A 19,409-nucleotide genomic window follows, 5' to 3' on the forward strand; every position below is an offset into this window, starting at 1 on the left:
TCTGTTGTGCTCCCTTGAGTTTTGTTAGCATATGTTGGCCTTATTAGACTTTACTGGGCCTTATGTGCTGGGCTTAGTTAGGTTTGGCAACACGTGTCTCTGCATTTCTTGCCATTCAGAAATCTGCACTAAAGTATCCATTATCTTGGACATAGTATTCTAATGATTGAGGGCAATACCTTTTAATGATTGAAAGCAAGAACGCCACAGGCCACAGTTGGTTTTAAAGCTTCTGTTCACATACAGCAATGGTTGCATGGCCATGACCAAACTCAGTAGGGCAGAGAATACGTGGCAATAACAAGCATGGAAGAAATGATATTGAATGATAGTTCAATCTGCTACAAAAAATTACTTCACCAACATACACCTCTTTATTCCCAACTTTTATCCCATAACATGGATAATGAATAACTATTCAGTTGCCAGTTATGACATTATATTCAAATATCAAGAATAAACAACAGATATTTTTCTTTCCTAACCATCAGAAATATCATTGATTGGGTAGTCCTTTGATCAAGTACTTTGCTAGTAGTCCAGTGGCTAAGACTCTGGCTCCTAATGCAGGGGGCCAGGGTTCAGTCCCTGGTCAGGGAACTTGATCCCACATGCCACAACTAAGACCCAGTGCAGCCAAATAAATTAAAAATATTTCTTAAAAAGAAAAAAAAAAGACTGTCTTTTATTAATATATTTAACCCTTCTTAAACCTATTAGTTTTTAGCTTGTAGCCTCTTGAGTAATGTGTTTTACATATTTTGTTTTGATTAAATTCTTAGCTATTTTTTTTAACTTTAGAAAAGACAATTTTGTAAAATCGAAAACAGTTTTAGACCATTCAGCTGATATGACTGTTTTGAAAATCTCGTTAAGAATTAGATAAACATGAATGTTAATAAATCTGAAGCAGTAGTTGATTGATAAACTGTATTATCTCTTTATCCAAATATATTGTTTGAATATTTCACTTGGTTTTGGTTTTAAAATGTGCCCAAGACTGTATGGATTTCCTCAACTATCACTTGGATCTGTTGTGATAGAATGTATCATAACATGGTGTATAAAACTTGGACTTGGTAATTAGGTATGACCCTATAGTCATTAGTCATCGTTTAACATTTGATGTAACAGTGAATTAGTTTTTCCACTTTTCTCTTTCACGGTTTCCTTTTTTTAAAAGCACCACTACTACAAAAAAAGAAAACTACAGGCCAATATCACTGATGAACATAGATGCGAAAATCCTTAACAAAATTCTGGCAAACAGAATCCAATAACATATTAAAAAAATCATACATCATGACGAAGTGGGCATTTTCCCAGGGATGCAAGAATTCTTCAATATCTGCAAATCAATCAACATAATACACCACACTAACAAATTGAAAAATAAAAACCATGTGATTATCTCCGTAGATGCAGAGAAAGCCTTTAACAGAATTCAAAATCCATTTATGATAAAAAACCTCCAGAAAGCAGGAATAGAAGAAGGAACATAACTCAACATAATAAAAGCTATATATGACAAACACACAGCAAACATTATCCTCAATGGTGAAAAATTAAAAGCATTTCCCCTTAAGTCAGGTGCAAGACAAGGATGCCCACTCTCCCTCCAAAACTATTCAACATAGTTTTGAAAGCTTTGGCTACAGCAATCAGAGGAGAAAAATAAATAAAATGAATCCGTTTTGGAAAAGAAGAAGTAAACCTCACTGTTTGCAGATGACATGATCCTCTACATAGAAAGCCCTAAAGACTCCACCAGAAAATTACCAGAGCTAATCAATGAATATAGTAAAGTTGCAGGATATAAAATCAACACACAGAAATCCCTTGCATTTCTATACACTAACAATGAGAAGACAGAAAGAGAAATTAAGGAAACAATTCCATTCACCATTGCAACAAAAATAACAAAATACTTAGGAATATATCTGCCTAAAGAAACAAAAGACATATATAGAAAACTATAAAACACTGGTGAAAGAAATCAAAGAGGACACAAATAGATGGAGAAATATACCGTGTTCATGGATTGGAAGAATCAATATAGTGAAAAAGAGTATACTACCCAAAGCAATCTATAGATTCAATGCAATTCCTATCAAGCTACCAACAGTATTTTTCACAGAACAAGAACAAATAATTTCACAATTTGTATGTAAATACAAAAAAACTCGAATCGCCAAAGCAATCTTGAGAAAGAAGAATGGAACTGGAGGTTGATTAACCTGCCTGATATCAGGCTCTACTACAAAGCCACAGTCATCAAGACAGTATGGTACTGGCACAAAGACAGAAATGTAGATCAATGGAACAAAATAGAAAGCCCAGAAATAAATCCACACACCTATGGACACCTTATCTTTGACAAAGAAGGCAAGAATATAAAATGGAGAAAAGACAATCTCTTTAACAAGTGGTGCTGGGAAAACTGGTCAGCCACTTGTAAAAGAATGAAACTAGAACACTTTCTAACACCATACACAAACATAAACTCAAAATGGATTAAAGATCTAAACTATTAAACTATTAAAGACCAGAAACTATAAAACTCTGAGAGGAAAACATAGGCAAAATACTCTCTGACATAAATCACAGCAGGATCCTCTATAACCCACCTCCCAGAGTATTGGAAATAAAAGCAAAAATAAACAAATGGAACCTAATTAAAATTAAAAGCTTCTGTACAACAAAGGAAACTATAAGTAAGGTGAAAAGACAGCCTTTAAAATGGGAGAAAATAATAGCAAATGAAGCAATGGACAAAGAATTAATCTAAAAAGTATACAAGCAACTCCTGCAGCTCAATTCCAGAAAAATAAACGACCCAATCAAAAAATGGGCCAAAGAACTAAACAGACATTTCCCCGATGAAGACATACAGATGGCTAACAAACACATGAAAAGATGCTCAGCATCACTCATTATCAGCAATGCAAATCAAAACCACAATGAGGTACCATTTCACGCTAGTCAGAATGGCTGGTATCCAAAATTTTACAAGCAATAAATGCTGGAGAGGGTGGGGATAAAAGGGAACCCTCTTACACTGTTGGTGGGAATGCAAACGAGTACAGCCACCCTGGAGAACAGTGTGGAGATTCCTTAAAAACTGGAAATAGATCTGCCATATGACCCAGGAATCCCACTGCTGGGCATACACACTGAGGACACCAGAATTGAAAGAAACACGTGTACCCCAATGTTCATTGCAGCACTGTTTACAATAGCCAGGACATGGAAGCAACCTAGATGTCCATCAGCAGACGAATGGATAAAAAAGCTGTGATACATATACACAATGGACTATTACTCAGCCATTAAAAATACATTTTAATTAGTTCTAATAAGATGGATGAGACTGGAGCCTGTTACACAGAGGTAAATAAGCCAGAAAGATAGTATGCTAATGTATATATATGGAATTTAGAAAGATGGTAATGATATCCCTGTATATGAAACAGCAAAAGAGACACAGATGTATAGAATAGTCTTTTGGACTCTGTGGGAGAGGGTGAGGGTGGGATGGTTTCAGAGAATGGCATTGAAACATGTATATTATCATATGTGAAACGAATCGCCAGTTCAGGTTCAATGCATGATGCAGGGTGCTTGGGGCTGGTGCACCGGGATGACCCTGAGGGATGGGATGTGAAGGGAGGTGGGAGTGGGGTTCAGAATGGGGAACACATGTACACCTGTGGTGGATTCATGTCAATGTATGGCAAAACCAATACAATATTCTAAAGTAATTAGCCTCCAATTAAATAAATTTATATTTAAAAAGCCTCCTGTTTGATAGCAAAAATAAAAAGCACCACTACTAAACATCCAATCATATATAGCACTATACTGGCAGACACATACACACACACTAACACACAGAAAGCAATGAACATGTACACAAGCTTGTGTGTGTTTGTGAGAAAAAGAGAAAAATAAATTCTTACCCCATGAGACCATTCCTGGTCTTGTCCTTCTCTTACAAGTCTTCCTGTCAATTTTCTGATTGCTGTGGTTCAGCATAAGGTATAACAGGACAAACATAAGAAAGAAATATCTGTGCTTGAGTACACACAGAAGAAACTAGAACAGCTGTAAAAGTGACTAATGTTAATAATTTCGAACTATTCAACTTTGTCAACCAAAGGAAAAGTAATTCTCTTTCTTCTCTGAAAAGGCATAAGAGCCCATCTGTGTAGAGTTCACACAGTTTGCTTCTTTCTGAGGAGTCCAGGAATAATGTTCAGTAGAAAGCCCACCAGTCCCATTTACTCTGCATGAAAGGGTACTGAATGCCACCAGACCTGCCGTGAGTGACATTTTGCTCCTCATTTAATCACAGCAAGAGTCATTTTCACACAGCAAGGGATAGAAAACTTTCAAACTAATAAAAGCATACTTCCAAAGAAATTTGCAAGAACAATTGAAATGACTAGTAGAAATTATCCAATAAAATAATAGTAAAGCTATAAGCGGAAACCACAGGACTAAGATCATTGTTTGTCAACAGGGTATGTGAGACTCTTCACTTGAGATATAAGGACAAATCCTAATACTGAAGACAAAATCTTAATTGGAAAGAGCCAACAATAAGTGAAAAATATTTAAAGGAACTTAAAATACATTACTAAAGCAACCCATTAAATTATTTCAGTGCTTATTCTCTGTTTTGACCAATTTAGTATTTTTGCCTCACAAAATTTTGGTAATAGCTATCCTTTTCTTTTTCTCTTTATTTTTTGCTTTTCTTCCCATATATTTTTTATTCAAAGTTTTATGTGAAGTGAATGAATGATCACACACCAAGAAAGAGTTCATCACTGATACATTTTCAGTTGCTCCCTTATAAAATCATCCATTGAATGTATTCAGAAGTCGAAGTACTGGACAGCATAGATCCAGCAAGTGTACTTACTTAACCATTCCCAAAAAACATGGAAACTACTTTCCTCAGAAAACTATCTTTTTTTGGTCTATCTTTCCTGCAGCTCAGTCCTCTCATTAGCTTTTTACTTAAACTTTTAAGAATTTTTAGATAATTGTATATTCTCACACAGTTGTAAGAAATAAAACATAGACACCATAAAACATAGAAACACATATTACCCACTTCCCCTTGGTGATAACATCTTGCAAAACTATAGTACAATATCACAACTACTATATTGACTTAAATAAAATTCATCTGACTTGTTCATATTTTCTTTTTTTACTGGTACTTATTAATGTGCATTCATGTTTAGAATTATGTAGGGTTTTCTTTTTTTGCCTACAACCACAATGAATACAGAATGTTTCCATGAATACAAGGATCCCTGATGTTGCCCTTTAATAACCAAACACATACACATACATCCTTTCCTCTATCTTACCTTAACACCTGCTAGTCAGTTTTCCATTTCTATAAACAATGCATTTTATAAGGATATTTCAGAGAAAACGGTACTATAAGGAACTCTGAAAATCTGCCTATCCTTAAAAGTAATGGAAAAAAAAAAAGGCAAACAGAATTAACTGTTTCAGATGTTAACCAAAACCTTGTAGTGATCCATTTAAGAAAAATGACTATCAGTAAGAACAGTGAGCTTTAAAGAGTTTTAATTCATTCTAGTCTGATCCTACACTCCGCATAAGTATAATTGATAGTAAACACACAATCACATTACTGGAGGGAGAAAAATGGAACTTAGTCTCAAAGATTTGTTTTTATTTGATTTGGCTGGTGGTTCCCTGAAAGACCATATGAAAATATTAGTGTTACTTTGCCCAAGTCAGAACTGATACAGTGCTCAATCACTATATGGGGATGTCTGTTGAAACTTTTGCAGACAAATATTTGAATCACCTATGTTTAAAGTGATGAATAACAGCTGAGAAAAACAGAGTAACCAAAAATCTTGGGAAGAAATGTTGGGGGAAAAGATTACATAAGGGCTTTTAAAAGTTCTAACTAATTTCTGAGAATCTAGAGGACAATAACAAGACCAGGGTTGTGAACATGCTTAGGAAACACTTGAGAAGACTCTAAGCTTTCATCTCTGGTTGACCTTGAAGGTCTGTGCAAACATGAAGGGAACAATAAGGCAGAGGTGTTACTTCCCAGCTGAGTGTTAAAAGAGTGGCTCAGCTTGCACAAAGAACCTTTGCACAAAACCCAAGAGAGATATTGCTTCCAGGAGTCTTAAGGAAGTTATCTGGAATTGACTGGAAAGCTAATAAATTGAAGATTTCTATGGCCAACCAAGAGTAAAGACTTACAGAATTAGTTCAAAAAGTTATAAAACAACAAAAAGCAACAAAAGCAGAGCTTGAGTAGAAGAGAGACTATCACCACAGGAGTTGTTGCTTTATAATAGTCAAAATACCTGGCTTTCCATAAAAACTTGCTTAAGACTGCAAAGAAATAAGAATATGTCATACATAAGAAACAAAAGCAATCAACAGAAACTATCCCTGAAGAAACCTAGATGTTTGATATATTACAGAAATAATGAATATTCAGTTTAGTTCAGTTGCTCAGTCGTGTCTGATGCTTTGCAACCCCATGGACTACAGCACGCCAGGCCTCCCTGTCCATCACCAACTCCAAAAGCTTTCTCAAACTCATGTCCATCGAGTCGGTGATGCAATCAAACAGTCTCATCCTCTGCCATCCCCTTCTCCTCCTGCTTTCAATCTTTCCCAGCATCAGAGTCTTTTCCAAGGAGTCAGTTCTTTGCATCAGGTGGCCAAAGTATTGGAGTTTCAGCCTCAGCATCACTCCTTTCAATGAATATTTGGGACTGATTTCCTTTAGGATGGATTGGTTGGGTCTTCCTGCAGTCCAAAGGACTCTGAATAGTCTTCTCCAACAGCACTGTTCAAAATCATCCATTCTTTGGCACTCAGTTTTCTTTATAGTCCAACTCCATACATCCATACATGACTACTGGAAAAACTGTAACTTTGACTAGATGGACCATTGTTGGTAAAGTAACGTCTCTGCATTTTAATATGCTGTCTAGGTTGGTCATAACTTTTCTTCCAAGGAGCAAATGTCTTTTAATTTCATGGCTGCAGTCACCATCTGTTGTGATTTTGGAGCCCAAGGAAAAATGTCTGTCACTGTTTCCCCATCTATTTGCCATGGAGTGATGAGACTGGATGCCATGATCTTAGTTTTTTGAATGTTGAGTTTTTGGCCAGCTTTTTCACTCTCTTCTTTCACTTTCATCAAGAGGCTGTTTAGTTCCTCTTCATTTTCTGCCATAAGGGTGGTGTCATCTGCATATCTGAGGTTATTGATATTTCTCCTGGCAATCTTCATTCCAGCTTGTGCTTCATCCAGCCCAGTGTTTCTCATGATGTACTCTGCATTTAAGTCAAATAAGTCGAGTGACAGTTTATAGCCTTGACGTACTCCTTTCCTGATTTGGAACCAGTCTGTTGTTCAGTGTTCAGTTCTAACTGTTGCTTCCTAACCTGAATAGAGATTTCTCAAGAGGCAGGTCTGCTGGTATGGTATTCCCATCTCTTTAAGAATTTTCCAGTTTGTTGTGTGATCCACACAGTCAAAGGCTTTGGCATAGTCAATAAAGCATAAGTAGATGTTTTTTCTGGAACTCTCTTGCTTTTTCAGTGATCCAACGGGTGTTGGCAATTTGATCTCTGGTTCCTCTGCCTTTTCTAAAACCAGCTTGAATATCTGGAAGTTCGTGGTTCATGTATTGCTGAAGCCTGGCTTGGAGAATTTTGAGCATTACTTTACTAGTGTGTAAGATGAGTGTAGTTGTGCAATAGTTTGAGCATTCTTTGGGATTGCCTTTCTTTGGGATTGGAATGAAAACTGACCTTTTCCAGTCCTGTGGCCGCTGCTGAGTTTTCCAAATTTGCTGGCCTATTGATTGCAGCACTTTCTTTTTTAATATAAATTTATTAATTTTAAATGGAGGCTAATTACTTTAGAATATTGTATTGGTTTTCCCATACATCAACATGAATCTGCCACGGGTGTACATGTGTTCCCCATCCTGAACCCCCTCCCACCTCCCTTCCCACACCATCCCTCTGGGTCATCCCAGTGCACCAGCCCCAAGCAGCCTGTATCATGCATCGAACCTGGACTGGCGATTCATTTCACATATGATATTATACATGTTTCAATGCCATTCTCTCAAATCATCCCACCCTCACCCTCTCCCACAGAGTCCAAAAGACTATTCTATACATCTGTGTCTCTTCTGCTGTCTCTCATACAGGGTTATCATTACCATCTTTCTATATTCCATATATATGCATTAGTAGTGTTTTTCTTTCTGACTTACTTCACTCTGTATAATCGGCTCCAGTTTCATCCATCCCTTTAGAACTGATTCAAATGTATTCTTTTTAATGGCTGAATAATACTCCATTGTGTATATGTACCACAGCTTTTTTATCCATTCATCTGCTGATGGACATCTAGGTTGCTTCCATGTCTTGGCTATTATAAATAGTGTTGAGTGCAACACTTTCACAGCATCATCTTTTAGGATTTGAAATAGCTCAACTGGAATTCCATCATCTCCAGTAGCTTTGTTCATAGTGGTGCTTCCTAAAGCCTACTTGACTTCACATTCCAGGATGTCTGGCTTTAGGTGAGTGATTATATCATCATGCTTATCTGGGTCATGAAGATGTTTTTTTGTACAATTTTTCTGTGTATTCTTGCCACCTCTTCTTAATATCTTCTGCTTCTGTTAGGTCCATACCATTTCTGTCCTTTATGGAGCCCATCTTTGCATGAAATGTTCCCTTGGTATCTCTAATTTTCTTGAAGAGATTGCTAGTCTTTCTCATTCTATTGTTTTCCTCTATTTCTTTGTATTGATCACTGAGGAAGGCTTTCTTAACTCTTCTTGGTATTCTTTGGAACTCTGCATTCAAATGAGTATATGTTTCCTTTTCTCCTTTGCCTTTTGCCTCTCTTTTCAAAACTATTTGTAAGGCCTCAGCAGACAACCATTTTGCCTTTTTGCATTTCTTTCTCTTGGAGATGGTCTTGATCCCTGTCTCCTGTATAATGTCACGAACCTCCATCCATAGTTCTTCAGGCACTCTATCAGATATAATCCCTTGAATCTATTTCTCACATGCACTGTGTAAGTGTAAGGGATTTGATTTAGGTCATATCTGAATGGCTTAGTGTTTTTCCCTACTTTCTTCAATTTAAGTCTTAATTTGGCAATAAGGAGTTTGTGATTAGAGCCACTGTCAGCTCCTGGTCTTGTTTTTGTTGAGTGTATAGAGCTTCTCCATCTTTGGCTGCAAAGCATATAATCAATCTGATTTCGGTGTTGACCATCTGATGATGTCCATGTGTAGAGTCTTCTCTTGTGTTGTTGGAAGAAGGTGTTTGGTATGACCAGTGCGTTCTCTTGGCAAAACTCTGTTAGCCTTTGCCCTGCTTCATTCTGTACTCTAAGGCCAAATTTGCCTGTTATTCCAGGTGTTTCTTGACTTCCTACTTTTGCATTCCAGTCCCCTACAATGAAAAGGACATCTCTTTTGGGTGTTAGTTCTAGAAGGTCTTTCAGGTCTTCATAGAACCGTAAAACTTGAGCTTCTTCAGCATAACTGTTCAAGGCATAGACTTGGATTACTGTAATATGGAATAATTTGCGTTGGAAACAAACAGAGATCATTCTGTCATTTTTGAGATTGCATCCAAGTATGGCATTTCAGAGTCTCTTGTTGACCGTGATGGCTACTCCATTTCTTCTAAGTGATTCTTGCCCACAGTAGTAGATATAATGGTCATCTGAGTTAAAGTCACCCATTCCAGTCCATTTTAGTTTGCTGATTCCTAAAATGTTGACGTTCACTCTTGCCATCTCCTGTTTGACCACTTCCAATTTGCCTTGATTGATGGGCTGAACATTCCAGGTTCCCATGGAATATTTCTCTTTATAACATCAGACTTTACTTCCATCACCAGTCCTATCCACAGCTGGGTGTTGTTTTTGCTTTGGCTCTATCCCTTCATTCTTTCTGAAGTTATTTCTCCACTGATCTCCAGTAGCATACTGGGCTCCTAATGACCTGGGGAGTTCATCTTTCAGTGTCCATTCTTTTTGCCTTTTCATGTTGTTCATGGGGTTTTCAAGGCAAGAATACTGAAGTTGTTTCCCATTCCCTTCTCCAGTGGACCACGTTTTGTCAGAACTCTTCACCATGAGTCGTCCATCTTGGGTGGCCCTACATGACATGGTTCATATGGCTCATTGAGTTAGACAAAGCTGTGGTGCACGTGATCAGATTGGTTAGTTTTTTGTCATTATGGTTTTTATTCTGTCTGCCCTCGGATGGAAAAGGAGAAGAAGCTTATGAAAGCTGTCTGATGGGAGAGACTGACTGATGGGGAAACTGCTCTTGTCCTGAAGGGCGGGGTCATGCTCAGTAAATTTTTAATCCAATTTTCTGAACTGAACTGTATTTTTTGTTGATGGGTAGAGCAGTGTTCCCTCCCTGTTATTTACCTGGGGCCATAGTTTCAGCTCAGTCTTGTCAGACTTTTTGTGACTTCATGTACTACAGCATGCTAGGCTTTCCTGTCCATCAAGAAGTCCCAGAGTTTACTTAAATTCATATCCATTGAGTCAGTGATGCCATCCAACCATCTCATCCTCTGTCACCCCCTTCTCCTCTTGCCCTGCTCCAGCACCACCATGCAGCCACCCACTCCAGTGCCGCCACGCAGCCCTTCAACGTTACCTTGGTTTGTATCATTCTTTTGACTCCACTTGAATTCCTGCTAGATTTCTGTTGGTAACTTGTGTGATGGAAGTCACTTCTTTGTTTGGCTGTGTGATATTAGGTGATCTTTCAGGAATTCTAAATCTTGTAGTGGTAGGTGTCTCCCCTAGTCTGTTTCAGAAATCTGGTAATAATGAGTTTACCACTCTTTTTTACTTATGCTCCTGGGGAAGAGAAGAAACTTCCTGGGTCAAATTTTGCTTAGGATAGAGGTCGGAGGCAGCAGTGTCTGCTACTTAGTGGAAGGTTGGGAGTACCCAAAACTGGCTGACTGCCATAGAGTAGAAGCCTGAGAGATGTTGGGTTTAGATATTTCTCTTCTTCAGGAGACTTCTGTCTTGGGTCATCTTCTGCTGGTGCTGGAGCATCAGGAGACACCAGGTCTGCAGGTGCTGCTGGTAGTGAAACAGGTGTCAATCTGCTGCTGCCAGGTTTGGAGCAGGGGATGAGTTCACCAGCACAGTTTCTGCTGTTGCTGATGTTCTGGGCACAGTGACAGCACTGCTGCTAGGGTATGTGTATTCCCATTAAATCCCTGCTATGCTTTCCCTTTGTAAGTTCTTTGGCCAGAGGAAATAGGCCTTTTTGTTTGACATTTTAAAGGCAAAAAGGAGTTAACCTATCCAGTAAGAATTGTACATCTTTAGACCTCAAAATAATATACAGGAAGAGTCACACATGGGTGTTAAGAAGGTATTAAACATAGCAAGTGTCATATTGTGTCAACAGCTATGTACTATATACTCAGCACTGTGCCAGGCAGTATGTATACATTTAAAAGGTGTATCTGGGAAAGGGAATGGCAATCCACTCCAATATTCTTGCCTAAAGAATTTCATGGACATAAGAGCCTGGCGAGCTACAGTCCATGGAGTCACAGAGCTGGACATGGCTAAGAGACTAACACTCACAAAGAGGTATATATTTATGTATTTTCATATTCATGCATTTTTTAATTCATTTATGTGTATTCCATTTTAAATTTGTAACATAATACTTTCATTGGCTATCTTTTATTTCCTTTACCAAGTAATCTTGATTTTTTTTAATAGAAAATAGACTCAATAAAACAGTAATAACTATATATGTATTGCTGTATCTATATGCCTATTTATATACATATATCTGTATGTTGCATAGACATATCTATTGTATATAATATGTATAGGAGAAGTAGGTATGTATTGATAGCTAGTTATATAAAAAGATTCCTAAGTTTATCCATCCGTTACATCAGTGCTTTTTCAGTAGAAAAGGAAAATAAATTATTTCTTCTTGTAAATCTGAAATTTATCTATTTCAGATAAATGAGAATATTTTGTTTTGAGTGAGTGAGTGAAAGTCACTCAGTTGTGTCCAACTCTTTGTGACCCCATAGACTGTAGCCCACCAGGCTCTCCTCTGTCCATGGGATTCTACAGGCAAGAATACTTGACTGGGTTGCCATTCCCTTCTCCAGGGGATCTTCCCAAACCAGGGATTGAACCAAGCTCTCCCTTTTTATCTTCTTTTCGTTTTGCTTCCTTTTGGTTTTTACCCTACTGGAGTCTTTGGAAGCAGTGCATATGTGTAATAACAACATCTACCATACCTCTTCATTTTCGCTTAGGATGGATTTGAAGAGCCAAAACAGGAAAATACTTAAGAAGACCTGAGACTCTCACAGAGAAATAAATTAGAGCTGCTGTTTCTTTTAGCTTTGCTTTCCTGTTCTTTATTATTATTTTTTAAATGTAATGTCTCCTTTTATCAACCATCATCATTTCACACTGTAAAAAAGTGAAATCACTAAAGGAAAATAACCTTATGAATCTTCTGAGTGTGGAGAGAAAAGGCCATGGTATAGATGAATGGATTAATAGGGAGACACTTAACTCCAGGGGTTTACAGTTGGTAAAAACTCAGGCATTGTTGTATAATAAATATCATTATGTGTACACAACAAAAGTCCTTCTACTCAAGGCTGTGGTTTTTCCAGTGGTCATGTATGGATGTGAGAGTTGGACTATAAAGAGGGCTGAGCACCGAAGAATTGATGCTTTTGAAGTGTGGTGTTGGAGAAGACTCTAGAGAGTCCCTTGGACTGCAAGGAGATCCAACCAGTCCATCCTAAAGGAGATCAGTCCTGAGTGTTCACTGGAAAGACTGATGCTGAAGCTGAAACTCCAATACTTTGGCCACCTCATGTGAAGAGTTGACTCATTGAAAAGGCCCTCATGCTGGGAGGGATTGGGGGTAGGAAGAGAAGGGGACGACAGAGGATGAGATGGCTGGATGGCATCTCCAACTCAATGAACATGAGTTCGAGTGAACTCCGGGGGTTGGTGATGGACAGGGAGGCCTGGCGTGCTGTGATTCATGGGGTCCCAAAGAGTCGGACACAACTGAGCGACTGAACTAAACTGATGTGTTACATAATGACTGGGTACTAATTGCTTGCAGCAACACAAGCATAAGCAATCCTTCAAAATCAAGTATAAATATAACAAAGAAAGCAATATGGAAAAATTCAGTAATGTCCAACTATTGCTATTTCTTGGGTGACTCTACTGATCAGTAGTCGGTTTACTCAACAAAATGTGAGAACAAGAGGATTTTAGAAGGCAGCAATTTTAAAGTAATGAAAGCTATGCAAAATACCCTGCAGTCCTTCATTATATAGTTCATAAGTATGAAAAAAATGAATTTTAGGCTGTTAATTAGTTCATAATTCTGGAAAATATTTTTCCATGCAGTGAACCTATAACTGGAGTTGTAGCCTTTCCCTTCTCCAAGGTCAGGAAGCTGACCTAGGAATCGAACCAGGGTCTCCTTCAATTTTGTTCTATATTTAAGCATATTCTACTAATGTACTCACTTGTATTAGCTACACAGTCAGTTGTCTTTGTTAAGCATCTAAAAAGCTTCCAGGTAGCCTCAATCACTTAGTTCTTGTTTTAGGCTCTTGCATCTTTCACTGTTCCTTTTCAGCATTTAAACAACAAGAAATCATTTATCTTAAGTGAGTGAGGAGCGTTATACTCAACCTCTTTCAGAGAATGTGTATATTTCTTTAATCATACAAGTGATACTTTGAATATCTACCAGTGTTTTTGACACAGTGCTAAGACTCTATCTGAAAAAAAATCAATGTTTTTAAATTCTTTTGGTGTATTATAAAATGGAAAGTAGAGATCTTTACTTCTTATTTTGAGGTTAAATCAAAGAGTCATTTTTGTGCTACTAATTTGATGTAACAGTTTTATTCAATTAGTAATTTTACATTAACACATTTATCTTTTTCAGTTAGGCAAGAATTCCTTTCTTTTTTTTTTTTAACAAAACAGCTGTATTAAGATGTAATTCACATAACATAAATTAACTTTTAAAGTGGATGATTCAATATTTTTTAGTACTGCAATTGACCCTTGAACAATGTGGGGGTTAGGGTTGCTGAATGTTCCCCCCAGTTGAAAATCCAAGTATAACTTTACAATTGGCCCTCTGTATCCCTGGTTCTGGATCAAGGACAGCGTAGTACTATAGCACCTATTTATTAAACAAATTCCATATATAAATGGACTCATTCAGTTCAAATCCATGTTGTTCAAGGGTTAACTGTATATTCACAGAGTTGTACAACTGTCACCTCTAATTTCAGAACATTTGCTTTATTCTAAAAAAAAAAATCCATACCCATTAGCAGTTTTTTCCTGTAAAATATATGGCTTTTTAGACATTAGCACATTTCTTTTTGACAAGAATTTAGATATGATTGTGATAATGAGATATAAAGTATTTCCTAAGCATAAGAAAGGATACCAACATTGATTTGGTGTTCTTAATAATTAGTTGTGACTTTCTAAACAAAAATCTAAAAAAAAATGGATTATTTTTGGCTAGTCTTTAAAATATGGGGTCATTCGTGCATTTTATTATAGAACCCGTGGGTAAGGGATACATAAAGCATTTCTTGTATATGTGCAAATTTCCGTATACACTGACTTTCTTTTTAAGGGCTCTGATACCTATTCTGGGCTTCCCTGGTGGCTCAGTGGTAAAGAATACACCTGTCAATGCAGGAGACATAGGTTCGATCCCTGGGTCAGTAAGATCCTCTAGAGAAGGAAACAGCAACCCACTCTAGCATTCTAGCCTGGAAAATCCCATGGACAGAGGAGCCTGGCAGGCTACAGTCCATAGGGTCACTAAAGAGTAAGACACAACTTAGCGACTAAACGACAAGTACCATTCCAAAATATTCAAAAACAGTTATGAATTTACTGTAAGAAAAATCCCCGCTCCAAAAATCTCCAGCTAAATTTTGACAGAAGATAAAGTTGGCATATTAGAAAGAAATTTGGACATTACACTAAATTCTAAATTTAATCAGTAACGTACTGAGGTTTTATAAGAATTTGCTAAAAATATTTTCTGAAGTTTTACCATTTTACATTCCCATTTTACACATTCCATAATGTGTAATATTCAGAGTAAAATAATCTTGGCCTAGAGTCTTCTTTGTGTGAAGATATTGATAACAAAATTTATTTAATAGATATAAAGCTATTTAGATTTTTTGCTTCATATTTAGTCAACCTTGGCAGGTTGTACTTCTGCAATAAATGAGAGTTCTATTGCTCCACATCCCAGAGGATACTGTGTTGTTGGAATGGCTATAGTTTCACCATTCCAATGAGTATTTTGTTCTTGTGAATTTTCACTTTGTAATTTCTAAAGGTATTGAGAATTTTTCACATGCATATTGGAACGTCTTTTCACATGCATATTGTGAAATGTCTTTTCAATTATTTTGACGTTAAACAAATGCTGGATTTTGTTATTAAGTTGTGGAGCTCTTTATACATTGTGTATAGAAATCTTTTGTCATATGTAAGACTTATGAATATTTTCTCCCAGTTTCTGACTGTTTTTCCAACTACTTAGTAGTGGATTTTGGAGAGTATAAATTTTTAATTTTTATGAAATCTAATTTAATTTTTTAATGTTCATTGTTTCTTTTCTAAGAAATATTGTTTCATCAAGGATGGAAGTTTTTTTCTCTTGTTTTAATAAATATTATAGATTTTCATTATATGCATTTTCATATATCTTTTAGAATAACCTTTAAATTTCTATAGAAATAGTCACAGTGATTTTAATCAAGAACACATTAAATCAGTAAGTCAATTTTGGGGAAATTTTATTTTATCAACACTGTGTCTTCCAACTGATCATGGTTTTAATGAAATCATATATGACATTTTAAGTTTTAACTTTTGTTCACAGCATATATAAATAAAATTTGATATTGGCTTTGTTCTGCTAAATTTACTCACTGGCTATTATAGATTATTGTAGAATCCTTAGGATGGTCTATATATATGTGCTCATACCATCTCTGAATAAACATAGTTTACTTTTTCCTTCTCTATCAGTATGCCTTATTTCACTAAGAGGCCCTTCAGTAAAATGCTAAATGGAAATGGTGAGAGTAGATAACATAGTCTCGGTCCTGCTCTTAGGGGGAAAGCATTCAGTCTTTACCATCAAGTTTGAAATTTCCATAAGTTTTTTATAGATGCCCTTTTTCAGGTTGAGAAAACCTCTTCTGTTGCTCTTCTGTGTGTTGAAAGTTTTTGTTTGTTTTGCTTGATTGTTAATAGATTTTGAATTTTATTGAATGCCTTTTAAGCATTATTTGATTAAAATGTATTATTTCTCTGTTAATATTGTTAATATTGTATGTTATATTTTTAATATTAAGCCAATCTTATATTTGCAAATATATTGTATTTTCAAAATGTTTCTTTATTCAGTTAAATAATATCTTAGGAAGGCAATTTGCAACTTTATTCATGAGGGATAATAGCCTGTAGTTTTCTTTTTCTTATTTGTTTGTCTGGAATTTATATCAGGAAAATCTTCTCCTCTTAAAAAAGTATTGAGAAATATTTTCTCTTCAATTAATTTCTGAAAGAATGTATGGAATATTTAACATTATGGCAACTATGAATATCTGCTAGAATTTACTGGCAAAATCATCATGACCTGGAGTTTTCTATATATGAAAGATTTTTATAAAAAATGAAAATTTTGAATATATAAATCCAAGATTTTTTATTTAGATGAACTTTGGTAAGCTGTATCTTTGAAAAATTTGTTTATTTCATTAAACTCATCAAATTTATTGTCCCACTATTGTTCATAGTGGTATCTTATTATCCTTTTAAGAGTGGAAAATTTATAAAAAATTTTTTTCCATGTTTTATTCCTGATAATGGTAATGTGGTAAAGTTGAATTCTTTCTCACTCTGTATCAATCGTCTGACTACCTTTCTGTTTATTGATCATATTTGGATCATTTATCTAATTTACCTATATGTTGTTCAATCACTAAACTGAAAGTGAAGTTGCTCAGTTGTGTCTGACTCTTTGCGACCCCGTGGACTGTAGCCCACCAGGCTCCTCTGTCCATGGGATTCTCCAGGCAAGAATACTGGAGTGGGTTACCATTTCCTTGGATCTTCCCAATCGAGGGATCGAACCCAGGTCTCCCGCATTGCAGGCAGACGCTTTAACCTCTGAGCCACCAGGGAAGCCCAAGTCTTGTCCAAGTCTTTGCGACCCCATGGGCTGCAGTATGCCAGGCTTTCCCATACTTCAGTATCTCCCAGTGTTGTTCAAACTCATGTCCATTGAGACAGTGAAGCTAGCCAACCATCTCATCCTCTGTTGCCCTCTTCCTCCTGCCCTCAATCTTTCCCAGCATCAGGGTCTTTTTTAATGAGTCGACTCTTTGCATTACATGGCCGAAATAATGGAGCTTCAGTTTCGGCTTCAGTGCTCCCAGTGAATATTAAGGGTTGATTTCTTTTAGGATTGATTGGTTTGAATTCCTTGCAGTCCAGGGGACTCTCAAGAGTCTTCCCCAGCACCACAATTTTAAAGCATCAATTCTTTGGTGCTCAGCTTTCTCTGTGCTCCAAGTCTAACATTGATATGTGACTACTAGAAAAATAATAGCTTTGGCTGTATGGACCTTTTTTGGCAAAGTGATCTCTCTGCTTTTTAGTATACTGTCTAAGTTTGTTATAGCTTTCCTTCCAAGGATCAAGCACCTTTTAATTTTATGGCTACAGTCATCACCCACAATGATTTTGGAGCCCAAGGGGGGGAAAATATCTGTCACTATTTCCTCTTTTTCCCCATCTGTTTGCCGTGAATTGATGGGGCAAGATGCCATGATCCTGGTTTTTAAATGTTGAGTTTCAAGCCAGCTTTTTTCACTCTCCTCTTTCACCCTTATCAAAGGCTCTTTAGTTCCTCTTAACTTTATGCCATTAAAGTGGTGTCACCTGCATAACTGAGGTTATTAATATTTCTCCCAGAAATACTGATTCCAGCTTGTGACATTTTGCACAGTCCACAATCCAGTCCAGCATTTTGCACAATGTACTCTGCAAAGAAGTTAAATAATCAGGGTAACAATATAAAGGCTTGGTGTACTCCTTTTCCAATTTGGAACCAGCCTGTTGTTCCATGTCTGGGTCTAACTGCTGCTTCTTGACCTGCATGCAGGTTTCTCAGGAGTCAGGTAAGGTGGTCTGGTATTCCCATCTGTTTCAGAATTTTCCACAGTTTGTTGTGATCCACTTAGTCAAAGGCTTTAGCATAGTCAGTGAAGCAGAAGTAGATGTTTTTCTGGAATTCCCTTGCTTTTTTATGATCCAAAATTTATAGAAATTGGCAATTTAATTCTGGTTCCTCTTCCTTTTCTAAATCTTGTACAATTGTAAGTTCTCAGTTCACATACTGCTGATGCCTAGCTTGAAGGATTTTTAGCACTATTTTGCTAGCATGTGAAATGAGTGCAGTTGTGCACTAGTTTGAACATTCTTTGACATTGCATTTCTTTGGGATTGCAATATAAACTCACTTTTTCCAGTTCTGTGCCACTGTTTTCCAAATTTGCTGGCATATTGAGTGCAGCACTTTAACATCATCATCTTTTAGATAGAGTTTTATGAATTGTATTATTACTGTTTTCAAACAATTAGCTTTTGGTTTTTTCTGTTTTCTCCACTTTTTGTCCATGTTCTATTTTATTAAATTCCACTTGAATGTTTATCTCTTTTCACCTACTTAGTTTGTGTTGAATTTATTATCCATTCTCTAACTTCCTAAGTTATAGAAGCAAAGGTTGTTGGTTTTAAACACTGTCCTATGCTAATATAAACATTTAAAGCTAATACTTTTTTCTCAGTCCTGCTCCAGCTGCATCCCATAAATGTTTGTATGATGTGCTTTTATTACTTATTTCATAATAATTTCTAAGTTCTTTTTGGTATTTCCCCTTTTCTGTGCTTACTTAAATTCATACTTTGTAATTTCCAAATGTCTGGGGGTTTTCCAAATATCTTTTTATTACTGATTTCTCACTAGAGTCTGTTGTAATGGAGAATATTTGCTCTTTCAGTCCTTTTCTTGTCATTGAGACTACGTTTATGGTGTAACATATGGTCAATTTTGGCCAATGTTTCATATACAATTGTAAATAATATTTATGTTGATATAGTTGAGGAGAACATTTCACAAATGGGAATTAAGTCATGTTGTACAATTCTTTTATAATTGATCTTCTG

Source organism: Budorcas taxicolor, chromosome X, assembly GCF_023091745.1.
Source record: "Budorcas taxicolor isolate Tak-1 chromosome X, Takin1.1, whole genome shotgun sequence".
Classification (NCBI taxonomy): domain Eukaryota; kingdom Metazoa; phylum Chordata; class Mammalia; order Artiodactyla; family Bovidae; genus Budorcas; species Budorcas taxicolor.